The sequence below is a fragment of the Rhinolophus sinicus genome, chromosome 2 (genome assembly GCF_057876585.1).
Source record: "Rhinolophus sinicus isolate RSI-liver-muscle chromosome 2, RSI-T2T, whole genome shotgun sequence".
NCBI classification, from domain to species: domain Eukaryota; kingdom Metazoa; phylum Chordata; class Mammalia; order Chiroptera; family Rhinolophidae; genus Rhinolophus; species Rhinolophus sinicus.
In genome coordinates, this window is record NC_142502.1 from 42,119,279 (window position 1) to 42,141,517 (window position 22,239).

Here is a 22,239-nt window from a genome sequence, read left to right on the forward strand (position 1 = left end):
CTGTGGCTGTGTTTGGTAATGACAGAAGCACGAACACAAGGAAGAAAGCTGATGCCTCACCTAAGCCCTACAGAACTCACAAGAAACATCTGTCAAAGCCAATCTACAACCCAAATTTTCTCTGCAAGAGAAAATTTACTGTATTGCTTCTGCAGTACAGTAAAGCACACTGGAAGGAGGTGAGATCACTGCTGAATGGCAATCCACCATCACCACAAACTGCATTATGACTTCAATGTTTTTGCATGTAAAATATACACACATATATAGGTCGAGAAGAAACTGTATTGAAATATTAAGAATAGTTCCCCCGAAATGTGAGAACATGGGCAAATTTTACTGTCCTTTCCATATGCTGCAAATTTTCTACAATGAGCTTATATTACTTTTATCATAAAACATAGGAACATTCTTTTAAAATATAATCATGTAGTACTTAATAATTCATCTTCTTTATTTTTGAAATTTACATTATATAATTCCATTCTTTATTTCAACTACCCACAATTACCCTCACAAAAACCCCAGAAAAGTATAAAAAGAAAAGGATCATTGATAATATGTTAATCATTGTGTGATTTGTCACCATAATAAATTGGGAACTACCTTAAATACAGGAACCATTTTTTTTATACACACATAATCTTGTTAAAAAATGGATTATTGATTAAGCTAAGTAGATTTTTCCATGATTAGTAATACTATGGAAAGAACTTGTCAACAAAGCTTATACAGAAAAAAAATGACAGACTTAAGAAAATATGATGCTATTCTGGTAACAGATATAGGAGCAAAAAGAAAACAGCCAAACCAAAAATATGTGTCTGTATGTGCATATATATCCCATTCAGCTCAGAAAAGGAATGGTTTTATCAGAGATTTCCAAAAGGGTAGCAGTCTTATTGTGGGTTTTTCAGTGGGCCAGATAGAAAAAAAAACATAAAAAATGAACAGTTAATGATAAAGTGTGGCCAATTCTAGAGTCTCAGCTCGGTAAAGGAAATTGTGGTTTTTCAAGCAGCATTCAGAATCCATTTTTCTGCCATCATTTATCTCTATTGCATATCGAATGTTCTATCTTTCCAGCCAGCCACCTTGATAAAATGTAAGAACGACCAGTAATGTTATAAATGAAGTACTTAGAAGCTTGCAGTAATAGGAGATATTAATAATAACCTTAATGACAATTTGTAGCAACCCAATTTATCATTTGCAAAAGTAGCAACAAATGGTATTTTTTGCTGTTGTCAAAAGATTGGAAAGAAAACCTATTAATTAAAAATGTGTAAGTACAAAGTTGCAGTACTATAACCTCCACTGAGATGTATGAGTATATTGTAAGTTATCTCTTAATGTTCCTAACCACTAATATTTCCTTATTTTTTTTCCTGTAGAAATATACTTAGAAGTCTTCAAGACAGTGTATTTATTAAAAACCCTACTCAACCTGCCAGCAGCTATAATAACTATGGCAGGTTGTATTTGCCCAAATCTCCCATCTTCTGTGCTCTTCTACAGTATGACATTATCCTCCTCACCAAGCTGTACAGTGAATTCCCCTCCTCTGGAATCTGGTAGGGCTGTAGCTGCTTTGACCAGTAGACAAAGTAGACTATGGAGGAAATGGCCCTATGCAGTTCCACACATCATTAAAAGCCATGCAGCTTCTGCTTTGGTCTCTTGGAATTCCTGCCCTATGGATAGTCTCTCTGGGGAAATTAATACTGGGATCTCAGCTGCCACAACCAGAAAGATCCAAGCCAATGTGATGTTCTGGTAGCACTCTGGGTGACAGTCCCAGCTGAGCTCAGACTTAATCAACTGAATTGGGGCCTTCTCTTACACCATATACAAAAACCACCTCCAAATGAAATAAAGACTTACATGTAAGACCTGATACCATAGAACTTCTAGAAGAAAGCATAGAGGAAAATAGGTTTTCTTTCCATTGACATTGGCCTTGGCAATGACTTTAGGATATGATACCAAAAGCCCAGGCAACAAAAGTAAAATAAACAAGTGGAACGACATCAAACTAAAAAGCTTCTACATAGCAAAGCTAACAATAAACAAAATGAAAAGGCAACCTAGAAAATATTGGCAACCCATATATTGGATAAGAGGTTTATATTCAAAATATATAAGGAACTCACAAACCTCAAGAGCAAACAAAACAAAACAAACACTACCTGATTAAAAAATAGGCCAAGGACCTAAACAGGCATTTTTCCAAAGAAGACATAAAATGACCAACAGATACATGAAAAGGTGTTTAACATCACTAATCATCAAGAAAATGCAAATCAAAACCATAATGAGATATTACTGCACAGTTGTCAGGATGGCTATTATTTAAAAACAAATTTAAAAAGGTGTGGCTGAGGAGGTAGAGGAAAGGCAAGTCTTGTACACTGCTATTGGGAATGTAAATTGGTGCAGCCATTAAAAAAACAGTGTGGTAGTGCCATAAAAAAATAAAATTAGAAATACTGTATGATCCAGCAATCCCTTTTCTGGGTATATACCAAAAGGAAATAAAATCAATATCTTGAAGAGATATCTGCACTCCCATGTTCATTGCAGCATTATTCAAAATAGCTAAAATATAGAAACAACCTAAGTTAAATAAAGAAATTGTGAGATATGTACATATAAGGAAATATCATTCAGCCTCAAAAAAAGAAAAAAGAAAAAAAAAAAAAAGGAGCTCCAGCCTTTGTAACAACATGGATGAAACTGGAAGACATTATGCTAAGTGAAATAAGCCAGACAAAGAAAGAAAGAAAAAAGAAAACTGCATGATTTCACTTACATATAGAATCTAAAATTTTGAATCGATAGAAGCAGGTCATATAATTGTGGTTACCAAGGACGAGAGGTAGGGGAAATGAAAAGTTGTTAGTCGACAGGTACAAAGTTGAAGTTATGTTGGATGAAAAAGTGTAGAGACCTAATGTACAGAAACGTGACTGCAGTTAATAATACTATATTGAATACTGGAAACTTGCTAAGAGAGTAGACATCAGGTGCTCTCATCACAAAACATGTGGAAACTATGTGAGGGGAAGATATGTTATTCAGCTTGACTATAGTAACTATTTCACTAAGTATATGTATATCAAATTGTTATGTTGTACACCTTACTTACATACACTTTTTTCTAAAATTAAATAAAATAAACAAGTATACAACCTTATCACAAAGTCTCAAATTATTTGGATTGGTATACAATGTTCTTCATGATGTCTGCAACCTTATTTCCCACCTCGTCTTACATTGCACTTTACGCTCTGGTAACATCTACTTTCTTGTAGATCCCAAATAGAACTCACTTTCTCTCACACCCATTCACAACTTCGCACGTGTTACCTCAGTCTCAAATGCTCTCCTCACAGTTCTCCAGTTGTGAAACTTCTCTGATCCTTCAAGTGCCTACCTAAGTGGAGCCTCTCTCAAGTCCCAAAAGGTAAATTATGCCTGTATTTCTACTGCACTTGATAAATGTCTTTATAACTCAAGAGCCTACCACAATATCTAGTACTTGTTTAGTTAGTGGGTAAATAGATAAATCCTTGTTTAGTTAGTGGGTAAATAGATGAATGGATGGATGGATGAACATTGGAGGGAAGATGATCAGAAGAACTTTCTGAGGAGGTATATTTTAGTCTCATCGTTAAATACTGGCTAAGATCGAAAAGACTATAGTGAAGGAAGGAATACATTCTAGGTAGATCGAATAACCGGAAGGGTGAGGAAGAAGGCAAGAGAAAGCTTTTGTGGAGATAGTGAGTTCATCTGGAGTGAAGTCCTTTTATAGGATAGTATTAAAAGATACTAGATATTAAGTTGTTGAAGGAACATAGGGACAAAAACATGAATGTCATATTTTTAGGCATTTAGGTAGAAGTGATAAAGATCGGTGGAGAACAAGCTATTATACTTGCATTCAGAAAATGTTACTAAGTACAGAGAGACATGAAGTGGGTTTTATTTGCTTTGAAAATTGCATGGGTTGATGTTTGGTTAATCCTGTTGAGGATATGGAAAAGTACTATTTCCATTTTTAAATTACTATGTAAAACATTAGGTCTAAGTATTCAATTTTGTGATTAAAAAAATCATCAGGCCCAATTTTGTATCCATTTAAAATGCTAACATATTATACTTACATATTTATACAGGAATATAAAAATGTTCTACAAAAATCTTTTTAGCAAAATATTATTCATAAGCCATTAAGCTAGAACATTATTTTGAAACATAATGTAAGACACTAAAGTTCCAAATAAAAAAGATCCAAGAGGTTGCTCGCTAACTTAACTACAAAAGCAACCAAATATTAAATAGAACTATAGGAATCCTTCACTCTCACCTTTCGTTTAGGGAATCTATTCAATTCTGAAAACTGAACTGTTTTATTTCCTTTGAATAGTGTGGTATTTTTTGAAGTTAGGCAACAGGGAAGCTGTTAGTGTGACAAGAACAAGAATGGCAAATTCTAAGTCTTCCACAGCCATAAGGAAGAAAAATGAGAACAGGATGGTTATTCCATATTTAAGGAGCAACAAGTAGTAAAATAGATAAATTTAATAAACTCAGGAAGTTTGGAGACAGGTAGTGATGAACGGAATATAATAATTTCACAAATGTCTTAAAAGTGTGGCACATTATCACACTTCAATATAAGAGCAATAGCCTAATTTATAGGAAGTCTGTAGAGAGGGAGAGGATCCTTGTGGAAAAAGTGAAAGCATTGGCATCAGAAAACTCCCTGAGCTTCAGTGTTCTCGCCCGTAAAATGAATAAAATAAAATGTTCCTTATATAAACAATTTTGAGAACCTGAGAAAAATTATTTAACATGTTTGGTGCAAAATATGCCTTTGATATGTAATTATTATTATTGTTAATACTATCATAGAGCGTGATATACAACTAAGAGGAATTTAAAATTACAAAGGGAAGAAAATGATAGAAATTATGGAGGGTCATAGAAAAAGCATCAGATGATCGATTTTTGTATCTGTGGAATAAGGACAAAATATACATAAAGAAATCTCTCCTTGATAACTGTATATGCATGGTTTCTCTGGTCTCTTGTCAGAGAGATTAGTCTACAGCAAATTAACAACAGGTGGCATTACTGTTGCTAATGTTATATCCTCAACACTGCAAAGTACAGATAGGTGGCATTGAAGGAGGGACAGCCTTGTGCATATACAGAACCTGATTCCAGGACAGCAAGTATATAAGAGAAGGTGATAACCTCAGCAGGTTTTATCTAAAAGGCAAGAGTTTAAACTTACAATGTTTCCAGGAAGAAGTTTATGGTTTAAATATATCAGCTCATTAAAGTTTTTCTTATTACAGATTCAACTCAAAAAAAGAAAACCCAAAACAAACAGCTTTGACCTCCACAGACAAAAAATTAACTTCAACATAAGCTTCACAACTCATACAAAAATTAAGTCAAAATGGATCACTTTAAAACACAAAACTATAAAGCTTTTAGGAAAAAAATTCCAGAAAATATTCAGGATTTAGAGCTAGGCAAGGAGTTCTTAGACATGACACCAAAACATGATCCATTAAAGGAAAAAATTGATAAATTAGACTCCGTCAAAATGTAAAACTCTTCCTTTGAAAAGGATACTGTTAAAAGGATGAAAAGATAGCCTATAGACTGGGAGATAATATTTGCAAAACACATATCCAACAAAAGATTAGTATCTATCTAGTCTTAGTGTCTAGAACTCTCAAAACCAACAGAAAAAAATCCAATTATAAAATGAGCAAAAAGTATAAACGGACATTTCATCAAAGAGGGTATACAGATGACAAATAAGCATCTGTTCAACATCATTATTAGTCAAATGCAAATTAAAGCCTCAATGTAATAGCACTCTACACGTATCAGAATGGCCAAAATAGTGACAACACCAAATGCTGGGCAAAGACTCTGGGAAACTGGATCATTACTACATTGCATGTGGGCATGCAAAATAGTAGTGCCACTTTGGAAAATAATTTGATGTTTCTTTTAAAACTGACATGCAGGGATTTTCAGTCAAGATGCCAGAGTAGGTAAACACTGTGCTCACCTCCTCTCAGGACCACATCAATTACAACAAAGCCACAGAACAACTATTACTGAGAATCACATGAAGTCTACCTGAACCAAAGCCCTACAGCTGTGAACACACAGAAGAAGCCACCTCCAGACTGGTAGGAGGGGCAGAGATGCAAAAAGGGCTGGTCCTACACTTGAATGTGACCATTAACTATCAAGAGGAATATCTCAGCTGTGGAGGTCCCCCCTCTGAGGATCAAGGGTTCTCAGCCCCACCCTAGCCCAGGGTTTCAGTGCTAGGGAGAGAAGTCCCCATAATTTCTGGCTGTGACAACCAGCAGAGATTGTGGCTGAAGGAGACGGAGGGCAGAAGCACTCCCAGGTACTCTTCTTTAAAGGGCCCGCGCATGAACTTACTCACTGACGAACTCACTCACTCCGAGCTCCAGCACTGGTGTAGCAGCTCGAAAGGTCCCAGGGACATATGGGAGGACTGAGTTGTCTGGCTTCAGAGTAAAAGCTGGAGGGGCAGCTTTCTCCTGGATATAGGAGCTGGTGGAAGCCATTGTTTTTTGTTGAGCCGTCCCTCTCCCTGCATACAGACGCAGACAGACAGACGGCAGCATATGAGGTAGCTGAGTCTTCATCAAACTGGCTATCACATTTCCTCTGCCCTGCCCTAGTGATTCCCTGAGACCACGCCCCACTCAACTTTTAGGCACACCCAAGTGGCTTTTTTGTACAAACTCCCTGCCTTGGCTCATGCTGCAGACTTTCCTAAAATTTCTGAAAGGTTCATAAAACCCAAACAAGCAGCATCTGGCTTTGGCATGTCTGTAACTCTGGCTGAGCAGCTCTAAGCCCCACGCTAGTGAGGGCCAGCCTTGATTTGTGGCTTGGCCTCTCAAGTTACCTCCAAGCATAGCATGGGCAGCAGCCATCTCTGGATTGCTTTGTGACTCATGCCTGATGGTCGCTGGCAGGGCACAGACTGTGACTGAATTTGGCCTGCAGTGGGTCCCCTCCTGGAGGCCCCAGGGCTGGCAGCCCTAATGACCACCTTTGCACTGGGCTGGAGCATCAACCAGCCACCTCCAAGGATGACACATCCAAAAGTCAGACTAGGCAGGTAGCAGAGCCCTGCTAAAGCAAACCCTGCTCTGTAGGGTCAGCACATGCATAACAGCTCCTCCACTGTAGTTACAGCCAGTCCTCATAACCAATCAGCCTGAGGATCAATCCTTCCCATTTAGGAGCTAACAACAATCAAGTCTCAAGTAAAATAGGAGGGTACACACAACCCACACAAGGGACACATCTGGAGCACCTGACTCTTGTGACCCGGGAGACTGCACCACTGACCCCCCACAGCACACCTAGTACATAAGACCACTTTACTAAGACTGGGAGACATAGCAACCCTACCTAATACATAGAAACAAACACAGGGAGTCAGCCAAAATGAGGAAATAAATAAATGTGTCCCAAATAAACAGAACAAAGCTCCAGAAAAAGAACTAAACAAAATGGAGACAAGCAATCCACCAGATACAGAATTCCAAACACTGGTTATAAAGTTGCTCCATGATCTCAGAGAGAACTTTGACAAAGAGGTAGGAAACATAAAAATGGACATAGAAAACATGAAAAAGAATGACTCAGAAATAAAGATTCCAATAACTGAAATGAAGAATACATTAGAGAGAATCAATAGTACATTAGATGAAGAAGAGGATTGAATCAGCAATTTAGAAGATAAGGTAGCAGAAAACACCCAAACAGAACAGCAAAAAGAAAAAAGAAAAAAAAAATCAGGAGTGTTTAAGGGGTAATATCAAGTGTACCAACATTTGCATCATTGCTTTACCAGAAGCAGATGAGAAAGAGCAAGGAAATGAAAACCTATTTGAAGAATTAATGACTGAAAACTTCCCTGACCTGGCGAAGAAAATAGATATACAAACACAGAAAACACAGAGTCTCAAACAGGTAAATCCAAAGAGGCCAACACCAAGACAAATCGTAATTGAAATGCCAAAGGTTAAAAGCAAAGTGAAAATCTTAAAAGCAGCAAGAGAAAAGCAGTTAGTTACCTACAAGGGAGCTCCCATAAGATTGTCAGATGATTGTGTCAACAGAAACTTTACAGGCTGTAAGTAATTGGCAGGAAATATTCAAAGTGATGAAAAGGAATTACATACAGCCAAGTTTGCTGTACCCAGCAATGCTATCATTTAGAATTGAAGGACAGATAAAGAACTTCAGAGACAACAATAAGCTAAAGGAGTTCCTCACCACCAAACCAGTATATAACAAGGAAGGTTAGAGGAACTTCTTTAAGACAAAAAAAGAAAGGAAAAAAAAAAGAAGAAGAAGAAGAATGAAACAAAATGGCAATAACTACATATCTATCAATAATACTTAAATGTAAATGGATTAAATGCTCCAATAAAAAGATAGGATTCCTGAATGGATAAGAAAATAAGTCCCTTACATATGCTGCCTAGAAGGGACTCACTTTAGATCAAAAGACACACACAGACTGAAAGTAAAGGGATGGGAAAAAGAAAGTTCATGAAAATGTAAATAATAATAATAAAAAATCTGTAGTAGCAATACTTATACCAGACAAAATAGATCTATTAAAAAAAAAAAAAAAAAAAGTTATAACTAGTGACAAAGAAGAACCCAGTAATCTCACTTCTGGGTAACTATTCAAAGAAACCCAAATGATACTTCAAGGGGACATGTGCATCCATGTTCATTACAGCATTGTTTATAATGGCCAAGATGTGGAAGCAGTGTGGGATGGATAAAGAGGAGGTGGTACATATATACAATGAAATATTGCTCAGCCATGGAAGGGAATGGGTTCCTGCCATCCGTAGCAGTGTGAATAGACCTGAAGGGTATTGTGAAGTATGTCAGACAGATGCAATGTGATTTGGCATATTTGTGGAATCTAAAGAACAAAACAAACAAAACAGAAACAAATTCATAGATACAGAGAACATTTTGATGGTTGCCAGAGACGAAAGGGGTTGTGAATGGGTGAAAAAGGGGAAGAGAGTTAGAAGTACAAATTGGCTGTGACAAAGTAGTCATGGGGATGTAGGGTATAACATGAGGAATATAGTCAATAATATTGTAATAACAATGTATGATGTTAGATGGGTAGTAGATTTATTGGGGTGATAGATGGGAGGGGGTTGGGGTACCGGTGAAGGCATTAAGATGTACAAATTGGTAGTTGCAAAATAGTCATGGAGGTGTAAAGTAAATCATAGGGAATATAGTTGATAATATGGCAATAAGTAATAACTATGTATAGTGCCAGACAGGTACTAGACTAGTCAGGGGGATCACTTCTTAAATTACATAAATGTCAAACCATTATGTTGTACACCTGAAATTAATATAAAATAATATTGAATGTCAACTGTAATTGAAAAACTAAAAAAGGTGAGGGGAAAGGGGAAGGGAAATAAGAGGTCCAAATTTCCAGGTATAAAATAAATAAGTCATGGGGATGTATTGTACAGCATGGGGAATATAATCAATAATATTATGATAGCACCGTACAGTGTCAAATTGTTGCTGGACTTATCATGGTGACCACTTCTTTTGGTATATAAGTGTTGAATACTATTGCATACACCTGAAACTAATATAATATTGTATGTTAGCTATATTTTAATAAAAATCTTTAAAATAACAACAACAACAACAACAAAAAACTGACATGAAATTACCGTACTTCCCAGGAATAAATTCTTGGGCATTTATCCCAGAGACGTGAAAACTTATGCTTATGTAAAAATGTACAATCATGTTCATAACAGCTTTACTCATAATAGCTAAAAAGTGAAACCAACCCAGATGCCCTTAAATAGGTAAATGGTTAAACAAACTGTGGTACATCCATACCATGGATTACTACTCACTCAGAAAAAGAAATTTACTATTGATCCACACAAAAACTTGGATGAATCTTCAGAAAATTATGCTGAGAAAAAATAACCAATTTGAATAGGTGACATGCTGTATGATTCCATTTAAATAACATTTTTGAAATGACAAAATTATATAACTGGAGAATAGATTAGTGGTTATGAGAAGTCAGGAATGGGAGTGGCTGCAGAAGAGAAAGGCTGTCGGGGATTAGGAAGAGAGGGAGGGACTGGGGGAGGGAGAGGGATGTGGTAATCATAGAACACCCACTAGAAATCCTTGTGGTGATGGAATTGTTATACACCTTGATGATGGTGGATACATGAACTTACATATGTGATAAAATTGCCTGGAACTAAACACACACACATAATTAGGGAAATCCAAATAAGATTGATAGGTTATAGTTTTGCAGGATATTGGCATTGGGGGAAACTGGGTAGGGATCTCTGTACTATTTCTTCACTTGTAAGTAAATACAAAATCTTCTCAAAATAAAAATTTTAATTTTTTAAATGCTTTGTCCTGTGAGGTTAATGAATGCCTTTAGTTACAAGGATAAAAGATAAAAAGGAAAGTGTTACTTTCAAACAATTTAAAAATTTTACTATCTGATATATCATTGTATAAGAAAAAAAAGTTATATAGTTTTCCTCCTTAATATAGCTCTGGACTAATTAGGCTGATTTAATAAGTTTGGTTTAAAAACGGTCTGTATCTTTTTCCTGATTTTACCACCATGTAAAAATAATGTTACTACAGTACTCAAATTTATGCAAGTCTTGTATATATTTTCTAATGAATAGTCTATTTTGAATTCCCTAAGCTTCCTCTATTGATTTGGTGCGTTAAACTAACATCACTTTAAAAATTGCAAAATGTGTTCAACTAAATTAATCAATCAATAATATTTTAATCAAAGGAGATCACTGCATATGACGCTACAAATCAAGGATTTTATATGTGAGCCTAAATTGCAATTTCCACATCTTTAGTTAATTTTGAGAACTTAAACTAACATTAACTTGAGTTAGTTAATAGTCTTTATACATATGGACAGCTTAATTTTAAAATACCTGTGCTCTTATATACTACATTACAGCAAAGCCATCAGTTAACAGGTTAAAAAGACAAATGAATCTGAGTTATGTTAGAGTTCATGTTCACTTTTAAGAAATAAAAAAATATGGGATGGTAAAGGAATATGTATACAAGATAATGAATATATATTGGTTTATTATGAAATAAAAGAGAATAATTTAGCCTTAAAGTAAATGTATACCAGGATGTAAAAGAAGATAACAAAAGTCATACAAATCTGATGATTTGTACTATAAATGTAGAAAACTAAGAAATTAACCTCTTTTGCCTAGGTTTATAATACTTTGAAACAATAAGCTTAATGGAAATAATGAAACGTGTGGAAGGTTTTGACAAAGTTGGATAAATATGAGTTTATTTATGAGGAAAAATACTTATGAATCCATTATTGTACTGTTATACAGATAATATCCAAAAACAGTAAAATCTGTGCTTTCATTGTAAAAAGGGCCAAGTGACAGTCTACTTAAATGACAAAAGTCCTTTTTTATCGTAACAATAATTCTCTATGGTTCTTGCCATACACCTAAATCATGCCAACTAAAGTTTCTTGTTCTTTGGAAAAGCTTAATTCATAATAATTTATATTTATGGCTGTTTTAAATTATTTCCTAGAAATGATTGTCTTTAGATACTTGTGATGTATGTTCACCTTATCTCTTCTGATGACTCTTCTTGACTTCATCTTTTGCAAACTTAGGTCCCAATTTGAAAATAATAAAACTATTAAGACTTCTTTCACATGTAAGTTATGCTTGCATTTCCTAAATGACCACTATGTAACACAGAGATTTATTCCTTCATTTTTAAAAGGAGGCATATTAAAAATAATTAGCTATGTTTGACATCCTCCAGATGTTCGATCAGCTCAATACTGTCAGGAGAGCTGACCTGTTTATTTTTATTTTCAAAAGAAAAAAGGCAGCCTCCTTAGGTGACTTTTATATAGGTAAAGAATATTAATGTGAATATATTTTTGTTTTTGTGGGTTTTTTCCAATTAAAAATAAATACAATCACGTTCATGTTCAAAGACTGACAAAGTTACTGTCTACTAATTAAATTTGAATATACTTTCTTTAGATTTACCTCATCTATTTTGACAATCTGCTGATGAGGCACATACATATTAAGGATTATTATGTCTTCTTGGAGAATTGACCCCTTTATCACTGGGTTATGATCCTTTTTATCCCTCAAGCATCCCTTGCTTTGAAGTCTTCTCTGTCTGAAATTAATACAGTATACCTACTCCTGCTTTCTTTTGATTAGTATTAGCATGGTACATATCTCTCCATCCATTCACTTTTATCTATATGTGTCTTTATATTTAAAGTGAGTTTCTTATAGACCACATATAGTTGGGTCTTGTTTTTTGATCCCTTCTGAGAATCTCTGGCTTTTGATTGGTTCATTTAAACCACTGATGTTCAAAGTGATTAATTTAATTATACGAATATCTGCCATATTTATTACCATTTTTTGTTGCCCTTATTCTTTATTTCTATTTTTGTCTTCTACTCTTTTTCTGCCTTTTCTTGGTTTCCATAAGTTTTTCATATAATTCCTTTTCTCTCCTTAGCTATCAGCTATACCTTTTTAAAAAAACATTTTTTAGTAGTTACCCTAGAGTTTGCAATATACACTTTCAATTAATCCAGTTAACTTTCAAATAGCATTATACTGCTTCATAGGTTATACTGCTTCATAGTAGTGAGAGTACCTTATAGTAACATAATGATTTTAATTCTTCCCTACTGTCTCTTCTATCATTGCTGTCATTCATTTACTTATACAGTGATACCTCGGTTTTTTTAAAGTAATCCTTTCCGGAAGACCATTCGAGTTCTGAAATGTTCGAAAACCGAGGCACGGTTTCCCCATGGAAAGTAATGCAAATGGATTAATCCGTTCCAGACCTTTAAAATCAACCCCTAAAACTGCAAATTTAGCATGAATTTTACTATCTAATGATACCATAGGAACATAAAATTTACGGCGTTCGTAAACTGAAATGTTCGTCAACAGAGACATTCAAAAACTGAGGTACTACTGTATACAACATGTCCAATTCATATAAATTGGAGGGAAACACCTTGTAAGTAGTATCTTCTTCCAGTGGAACCCACAGAATTTGAAAGAAAAAGAAAGATGACACCCTTATAGTTGTAGGTTCTACAGGAGAAACTTCATAGAGGCAAATGGGATGGTTCTTGGTTTTTAATCTCAATAGAATTGATAAGAACAATAAGTCTTCATTGACATAAAAGTAAGTTATAACCACAGGTTTTTTTCAATACCTTCAGATAAAAGTTAACTTTTAAGGCTTAATATTTTGTGGTTCAAGATTTGAAGTTGAACTCTTCGTAATAAAGTGGCCAAATGAAACAAAATATCAAATTAATAATATTGCATAAGAAAATCATTAAGCAAATGATGTGGTCAAATTGGCACCTTAGTGACAAGCATTTGACCATAGGGAGGGGCTGTAGAAGCAAAACAAACACTCTGCCCTCCTTCAACTAGGAGAAAACACTCCACATAACTCAGTCAAAAAAAAAAAAAAAAGAAAAAACTCTTTATACTCTGAGAAAAAAAAATAAACAGTAGGAATGCTAACTGGTTCTGATCCCCTAAATGATAAAAATGTGAACATAGCGTACAAACCTGGACTCCTTGACAAAAACAATTTTATCCCTCATACAGATGTTGAAGCTGTGTCTTGAGCTTTGTAAATATAACAATCATGTCACAAAGTTGTTGCTTTCTACTTTCAACAGATTTACATGAACTCAAAAACTCTCCTAATTTTGCAGGGTATTTTCTTTTTAAATATTTGGCATCGTGTTATTTGGAGAACTCACCCTTACTTGTAGGCCAATTCTTTGTTTCTTTTTCTATAAATGTTTCTTTTTTAAAAATGTTTATAATAACTCTGAGTCTTCCTTTGATAAACCCTATGTTGGAAGAGAGCCAGGCGAACAAATACACAGAGGTTTAATACCATAAATAGAGCCACTATTTCTGGAGAAGAATATGAAAATAAATAACGAACAGTAAAAATAGTAAAATAAATAAATAATAATAATAAATGCAGTACGAAATTAGGTACCAAATAGGTGGTTTCAAAAGCAAATGTAAAAGGACATCAAGAAGGCATAAGTCCATCACCAGAGAAGCAGTAATTCTGTTGCTAGGTAGATGTAACGTGTATAGAACATGCCTCGAAACGGGAGGAAGATAGAGTTAAGGCACAGAATAATGAAGCACTCACTTTTCTCTCTGTGAAATTGTTAGGATTTTCCTTAACTCCCTGGCACATATCTTTCTATCGTATTTAAGAACTTCACATGAGAAAAGATAATTCTCATTATAAAAAAAATTCTAGAGGTCAAATAACAAGTCATACCACCTCCTGGAATTTGGGAGTTACTGCATATTTGAGCGTCTTGGTAACGGTTTTCATTTATTAGTAGATAAGATAAATTCATTACTGCCTCTCTAGAGAATACTAAAATAGTTTTCAATGTTTTTCTGAATAAAATTACACATTTCCCAAATATAAACATATTTTACAAGAAGAGAAAAGTTTATCAGCATTTTTTCCTCTGCTAAGACCAAAGAGATTCAGTGCATATTCACTGAAGAGCCCCCTGTGATCTTTATTTTACTATTGTTTCTTTGTGAGATTTTTGCTTTGCATGCTCTGCTGCCAGGGGATTGGTAGCAGAAGTTGAGCTCATGTTGTTTCCCTATATACTTAATTTTTAATGACAAATCTCTGAACTACCCTCCAAGAAATCTAATTTTGTTAATGAAATTACTTGCTTGGAAGAGAAACATAAGCATTAATTTCAGTTTAGCAGTTTCTCTTTGAGCCATCACAGGTGCTATTTCACTGAATTGCCAGCACTTGATAAAAGTTTATCAGGCCTCACACTCAAATCAAATCATTGCTATCCCAATAGGTCTGCCGCCAACAATATGGCACATGGCGGCAGAGTTCGAAAACAAACTCTCTGAACTCCAAGTAAGGCACATAGTCATTTCTCTGAAAAATAAAATAAAAATAAAAATAAGCATGGCTTTAAAAAAATTATTCCAAGACTAAAACTTGTAGACACAAAAGAAAGTGTAAGTTAAAGAAATTAGCTATTAGAATTCATTGTTCACTTTATTTTGCTAATAGAGAACTCTTGTTATAGTCCATATTTTAAGTTGTTATATTTTACATTTATTCACTTACTTTTATTCCCAATAAATTTGAATATTATTTCCTGGACACAAAAATACAGGAGTTCCCAGTTCCCCTGAAATGCAATGTATTTCTTTAGCACCATATGGAAGTACACTGAATTCTTAAAATAGAAAATAGCAAATCTTAAATTCAGTCAAGAGTTTCAACCATCAAGCTTTTCCCAATAGCCTGCTAAAAAGACCATCTATCGAAGAACAAGTATTTATTGAGCATTGACTATAGGCCTGGCATTGCTCTTGGTTCCAAGGAAACAGCACTGAATAAAAACCAAGTGAAGTTGACACTGTGGTGAAAAGCTTACCAGATGCACCCTCTGCTCATGAGGACCTCTGGCCCAGACCCTAAGTAGAGTGGGGAAAAACTCCCTGCAGAGATCTCATTTTCTGAAACAGAAGTAACAAGCACGAGGAAGGGGGGCATCACAGGAAGCAGGAAGCACAAAGGTGGTCAGGAAAGGTTTTGGTGATGAGATGACACCTGGGTAGGTGTTGCTTAATCCAAGAGCAATGCACTCCAGGAAGAAGGAGTAAGTGCTAAAGGCAGTGATCATGAACCAGCCTACTATTTTCCGGTGATGTAGTCACTATTTGATTAGTAAGAGGACGGGTCCTAAGGGAGTGGGAGGACTATGGCTGAAAATACAGACAGAGCCTGAACCTTGATGGGTCTGTGGGCCATTGTCTAGGGATTCGGGGACCCTTCTTTCCCCAGCCTCTCTACTCATAAAGGGACAAGAATTAATGGAATAACTAAAAGGGAGAAGGGAAAGAATGAAAGTATTATGCAATTGTGTGTTTGGATGATTGATTTCTGAAAAGTTCAATGTAAGATGTTCCCTTCTCCTTTCATTACATTTTAAAGGAATTTAGCAGAGTTCTAATAGTTTTTAAATTATAGCTTCAAAATAATTATAATAACTAATATTTGTATAACATTTTACCATTTACAAAAATACATTCCCGTTTATTATCTTATTTGATCATCTAAGTAATGTTACAAGGTAAAACAAAAAGTATGATTAACTTCATTTTAGACATGAGATAAATAAGTCAAGGGGTTCTTTTTCCTGGATTAGACTTCAAAGAGTGCTCTTCTCCCTCAATATCCTGGGATCTTTCTACTATACCAGATCAATTTATATGTAAAATGTAGTTGTTATTATTCCATAAAACATTCCCTTTCAAAGTGAAGATTTAAAAACCGTGATTCTGGGCTCCTCTGAGTTTGAATCATGGGTGTGGTATAGTCCCTGCCAATTACGTCACTTCTCCACTCTGCAGCTGGTACGTCCCAAAAGAGATCCTCCAGTAGCTTTCCATCACTAATAGTCCCCTAAGCCTTTGCACTTACCTTCTGTACAGATTTTTTGGTCTCCAAATTTGGCTCTTATCCTTTAAAGCAATTCATCTTTTCGTGTTGTCAATGCTGACTTGGGCAAGGTTGGTTTTTATCTCCTTTGGTCTCCAGGATCTCCTATGAGGCTGAGCACAGGTCTCCTTTTATTTTGCTTGAACTGCTGTGTGGGACTCAAACTCTGCCGTCAAGAACTTATATTCTCTTGGAACATAAAATAATTACCTACATGAAACCAAAAAAAAAAAAAAAAAAAAACAATTGAAAATGGCAGGAATTAAAGGTTCCCTTAAATACACTCTCCCTTTATCTTGATTACAACTTGATTTTTTCTTTATGGAAAGCACTTTGGAGAACTTTATAAAATTCTCATTTTGGGGTTAAAAAATGTGCTAATCCATCACAAATCTGAGGATTTTCTTCTCCCTCTATGACTTTATATGACAAATAATAGCAATGTATTAGAAACATTTTTACTACTAGGATATTATAATATTGTTGAATTTCAAGGGAGCACTAGACATTTGCATTAAAATGTTATATACTTATTTCTATCCCTTAGAAATTGTGAATTGTAAATTCTTATCAAATCTGATTCTGATGAAAATAGTGAATCTGTTGTTACTATGTGGGTATTCCATCTCAAATTTGTCTCCATTGTCACTTTCTCTTTCTCCCTTTGTCCTGGATTTGAAAAAGAAGTGCCTCCCCTCTTTGCCAAAGCCAATGTCTCTCTTCACTGGTACTTCTGATAACCACACCCCTCCTCTCTTCCAGCTACTTACATCACAGCATAGCAGGGAGTACAGAGTTCGCAACCACACATGGAGTCACAGCACCGCTCTGTCCCTTTGTACGTAGTTGCCTGATCCTGTGCAAAGTCCTTAGCATCCCACAACCTCAGGTTCTTCCTTCAAAAATTGAACTGGAAGAGTGCCTGCCTAACAGTAAGTCCTTGAAAATAGAGAAATGTTCTACCACTTTTTTATAGCTTCACCCTTTTCTCATACTGATTCTGTTTCTTCTCCAACAAATTTCCTCAGTTACTTCTAAGTTTAAACAAAAATATCCTTCAAATCTGCAGCATCCTCTCCTTATCAGCCATGCTTCTCCCTTTATCACCCAATTTTGAAAGAGTAGCTCTTCCTGTCATCTTTTCTTGATTACTCCAAAATTAACTTTCACTACTGATGTTATTGAATTTGCTCCCTCAAAGGTAACATTGGCCTTCTAATCACTGAGTTCTGTGTCTTTTCTGTAGTTTTAAATCCCTTGAAACATCTGTGCCTTTTAACACTGTTGAATGTCCCTTTGTTTGAAATAATCTGTCCTTCAGCATCTGTTATTGTGCTGTATCTGTGTATCTTTGACTGATCATTCTTTCCCTTCCTACTTACAAATGTAACTTTCTTAATTACTTTCCTTGATCCTCTCCAATTAGATCTGCACAATCCTTCCTAAAATTTTGTCAAATCTAACACCCCTATTTGAATGACCCAAAGGGTCTGCTTTCCATAATAAATTAAGAATCTAATTAATTATCTGCTTGGGTATTCTGCCAGACCTTTGAATTCAAAACACCTCATGAACTAAAATCATCCCACAACTGCCCCCACCATCTCTTCATGATTCTGTGTTAAAAATATTGATATTCTTCCTGGCAACCAAATTCAAAAATTTTAAAGTTACTTCCTCTCCTACCATCTCCTATCACTAATCAGTCACCAATACTATAAATTCTAGCTTCATAATATTTTCACATTTATCACTGTCTTCCAGTTTAATTGTCACCTCCATGGTTTGGGGTTTATTACTTCTTATCTGAACTCCTATAATAACCTTCTAATTTCTTCTAATTCATCATAAGTCTCTCCCTTCAGCTTCCCTCCTCCACTTTCATTTTTTGAACTAATCCATCATCAGTGCCAGATAAAGCCTCAGTTTAATTTAATAAGTATTTATGAATAAGAAACTTGCAACAAAGAAAGAGAGGAATTAGTATTTTGGTACAACAGGTGGGTGCCATGCTTTATGTTTTTCTACATTATCGTATTTAATATTTAAAACAAATTGTAATGGACATAATTGGTTGCCCATGCAACATATAGTCCTCCTTCTTACTTCCAAAAAGGACCCTGATTTTATTCAGTTTCCATGTCCACCCCTTCCAAATGAGGCTTCTAATTAGTCTATGCTTGTTTGCTGACTATTGTTACTGGTCTAAGAATAATTGTGCGTCCTAAAATGACTCCTAGGGGTAAAGAGAAGAACTTGTATTTCATAGTTGGCTAAGAGTCTCTCTTTCTCCCTTTGGACAGGAAAAGGGAACATCTTGCCCAAGTCACCAATTGGGGACCGTGAGAGGAACCAGACAGAGAACAAAATAGACAGAAAAGAGTTAAACCCAAAGAGTAGTAAAGAAAGAGTCAGAGAATGACACACTGCACCTCCTTGACCTTGAACTACTCGTTGCACAATTTAACATCTTTCCTCATTTGTTAAGCCATTTTGACTAGGATATTCTGTTGGTTGGTGCAAAAGTAATTACAGTTTAAAAGGTTAAAAACAATTGCAAACACCGCAATTACTTTTGCACCAACCTAATCTAACTTGCAGCGTGAACCTGCCTGACGAGCAATCTTACAATGTGGAGACAGGCTCCGAGCAGCCTAAGTTTACATGGATATTAGCAGCAGGGTCAAGATCTTAGCAACGTGAAACCACGTTTGCTTGACTCCGACGCCCTTGCTTTTTCCACTTATCCAAATTATCTGATTAAGACTCTCATCAACTCAAAACCTGTACCAATATTTCAGACATTTATTGAAAATTACTATAAGTTGCACACAGTTATAAGTGCTTTACAGGTATTAACTCATGACTCCTTGAAATAACCATATGAGTCTCATACATTATCATCATTTTACAAAGACTGAAAGAGGTTGAATAACTTTCTCAGGGCCACACAACAAGTAATTATCAGAACATGGCATTGAACCGTTGCATTCTGACTCCAGAACTCCTGCTGTTAATCACTAGTCTTACTCATGTCTTTATATGAGTACGTACTTTGCATGTGCACAAAACTTACAAAACAGGTTGTGTTGCTTTGGTTCACAATATTTATGACAAAAGTGTGGGAGCACCTACAAGAGAGAGCTGGCTTACAATAGCAGTTTCTTCATGTATCAGAGGGAGGCTGGCAGGAGAATGGATGGGGGACAATTTGAATGAAAACATGGAATCTGAAATGAAAACATGGACTCTATTGAAGAGAAGGCAACCCCGATTTCACATCAGGGGGCAGTCCTGGTAATGGTGCTGGCGGTGGAAGTTCTCAAAGAAAACTTCACATATGGCTTAAGGTGAAATTTGCAGTGCTATCCAGAGACCCAGGCCAACTCTGATGAGGGTTTCTCCACAGTACCAGAATTAATTCCAAACTCCTTAGCCTAGCTTTTATATTGTGCTTCCAATCTGCTTTTTCATTCCCCAGCTCCATCCAACCTCTGTGCCATCCTTATATTTTATACATGTCATTTCCTCTAATTGAACTTAGGTAAACAAAACTGTTGTTTGTTAGTACTGATAGTTATAGGGAAATTTAACTTGCCTAGAGATAATTTTAGAAATACCACTAGCATCTATTTACTAAAAACATAAATAACCTCAGCAGTTGGATGTCTTTATAATAATGCATCAGGACATATGGTGAGGACAATGGTAGAATCCTAGAAAATGAGGTTAGCTCGGTGGGAAACTCTGTTTTATATTTCAAAAAAACTCTTTTAAGCTCCACTCAACTAAAAAAAATTGAAATAAGCTTCCTGTTCGTGCTACATCATGGAAATGTGCACTATCTGTCCTCGCTCCTAAAGGGAAACCAGAGGCACAAATTAAACAGGCCTGGTAGAGCTTTATGCATCTGTAATTTAATAAAGTAATTAGAGAATAACAGCTGCAGGCCTTATACCTGACTCTTGTTTTTTGGGTTTTTTGTTGTTGTTGTTTTTGTTTTGCTTTGTTTTTACTATGTTTTTGTTTTTACTATGGACATAAAACAACTTCTCCCTTCAAAGCGTCTGTAAAAGGATGTCTTGAGAATAAGTGAAATGTCATTTGTTATCTTCATTAAATAATGATAGGTTATTAAGATCCTGTTTGTCAGGAATAGTAGACCTCATCAAAAACTAATATTCCAGTTTTTTCTTAGGATTAGAAATGTTCTATCAGAACAAGATGAATATTGAGCATTCATCTTTCTTCTTCAATTGTCACGAAGATATTGGGGGACAGTAAAGAGGAACATGAACAGTTTTACACTGTCAGTAAATGAATGAGGAGAACTTTTTCAGGTCATTGTCAAGCTAATATTTTTTTTTCTTTTCCCACAGAAATGAATGTGCTTTAAAATCCGTCTAAACAGCACAAGGTATACCAGGGAGAGAATTCAAAGAAAAACAAAAACAGGATCTGGTACTGTCTGGAGGTTTTGTGTTTCATTAATTTTTCCTGACTCCCAACAGAAAGGTAATTCACATTACATACAGCATTGCAGTGCACTAAATTTTATTAATGGAAAGCTATTATCTATCCAGTTGGAGAAATGAAGAGGGCAAATAGGTTAACATTTTTCTCTTAACTATTAATTAATGTGCCTTAGGTGGTCTCCTTTCTATTAATTTCATTGTACTACAAAAAATATATATAGTAAGAGCAGCTGTACATGTTAACCAGCGCTGCTTGCAAAATAGAGATCTGAATGTCTTCCTCTAAATCAATAACAATAACACCAGCACCATCAGAGCAGAAACTATTAAACACTGCCCAGGCTAGCACATACTCCATGGCTAACTCTACCAACACTGATGTTTCTATTATAACTAGATTATAACCAAATCGATAACATGCCTTACAACCCGACCACGGCCTACATTAAATTTGTAGCAACAGGAACACAAATTAGAGTATGCAAATAAAATTTGAATTATGCTGATTTTATTTGATTTGGGAATATGTAAATATAACTGTAATTTTTAGGGAAAGAACATTTATCAACTCGCTTAAACAACCCAGATATAACATGCAGGGATCAGAATCTCAAAAGTTCTTAAAAAAATAAATACATAAAATAAAAAATGTATTAGGACTCTTTCAGAGAAGATGATGAACACATTCTAGCCAGCTTAACAAAGGAAGGGAATTTATTGCTCAAGTAATTAGGAAGGCAAGCTTTAAAGATGAATGGGATTCAAAGATCATCTTGTCTCTCTTTTTCTAGCTTGTCCCCGTTTTTCCTTCTCTCGTCTTTTCCTTCCTTGTTCCTACGTCCTCTCTGTGTGGTGTCCTCATTCTCTCTCTTTTTAATTTTAGTTTTTTCCAACTTTATTGAGAAATGATTGACTAATATAATAAATGTATGTATTTATGGTGTACAATGTGATGATTTAAGATATATTGTGGAATGATTATCCAGATCCAGATAATTAACACATCCATCACCTAACA

At 35.3% G+C, this 22,239-nt stretch overlaps 1 long non-coding RNA gene across 1 annotated transcript in view; it reads right to left on the reverse strand.

The window, feature by feature from the left end:
• The window catches only part of LOC141571893 (uncharacterized), a 71,666-nt gene extending 54,718 nt beyond the window's left edge, over positions 1–16,948 (reverse strand). The window contains exon 1 of the long non-coding RNA XR_012496947.2: positions 16,729–16,948. This is a non-coding gene — a long non-coding RNA (uncharacterized LOC141571893). The remainder of the gene's footprint in view (positions 1–16,728) is intronic.
• Between the last annotated feature and the right edge of the window lie 5,291 nt (positions 16,949–22,239).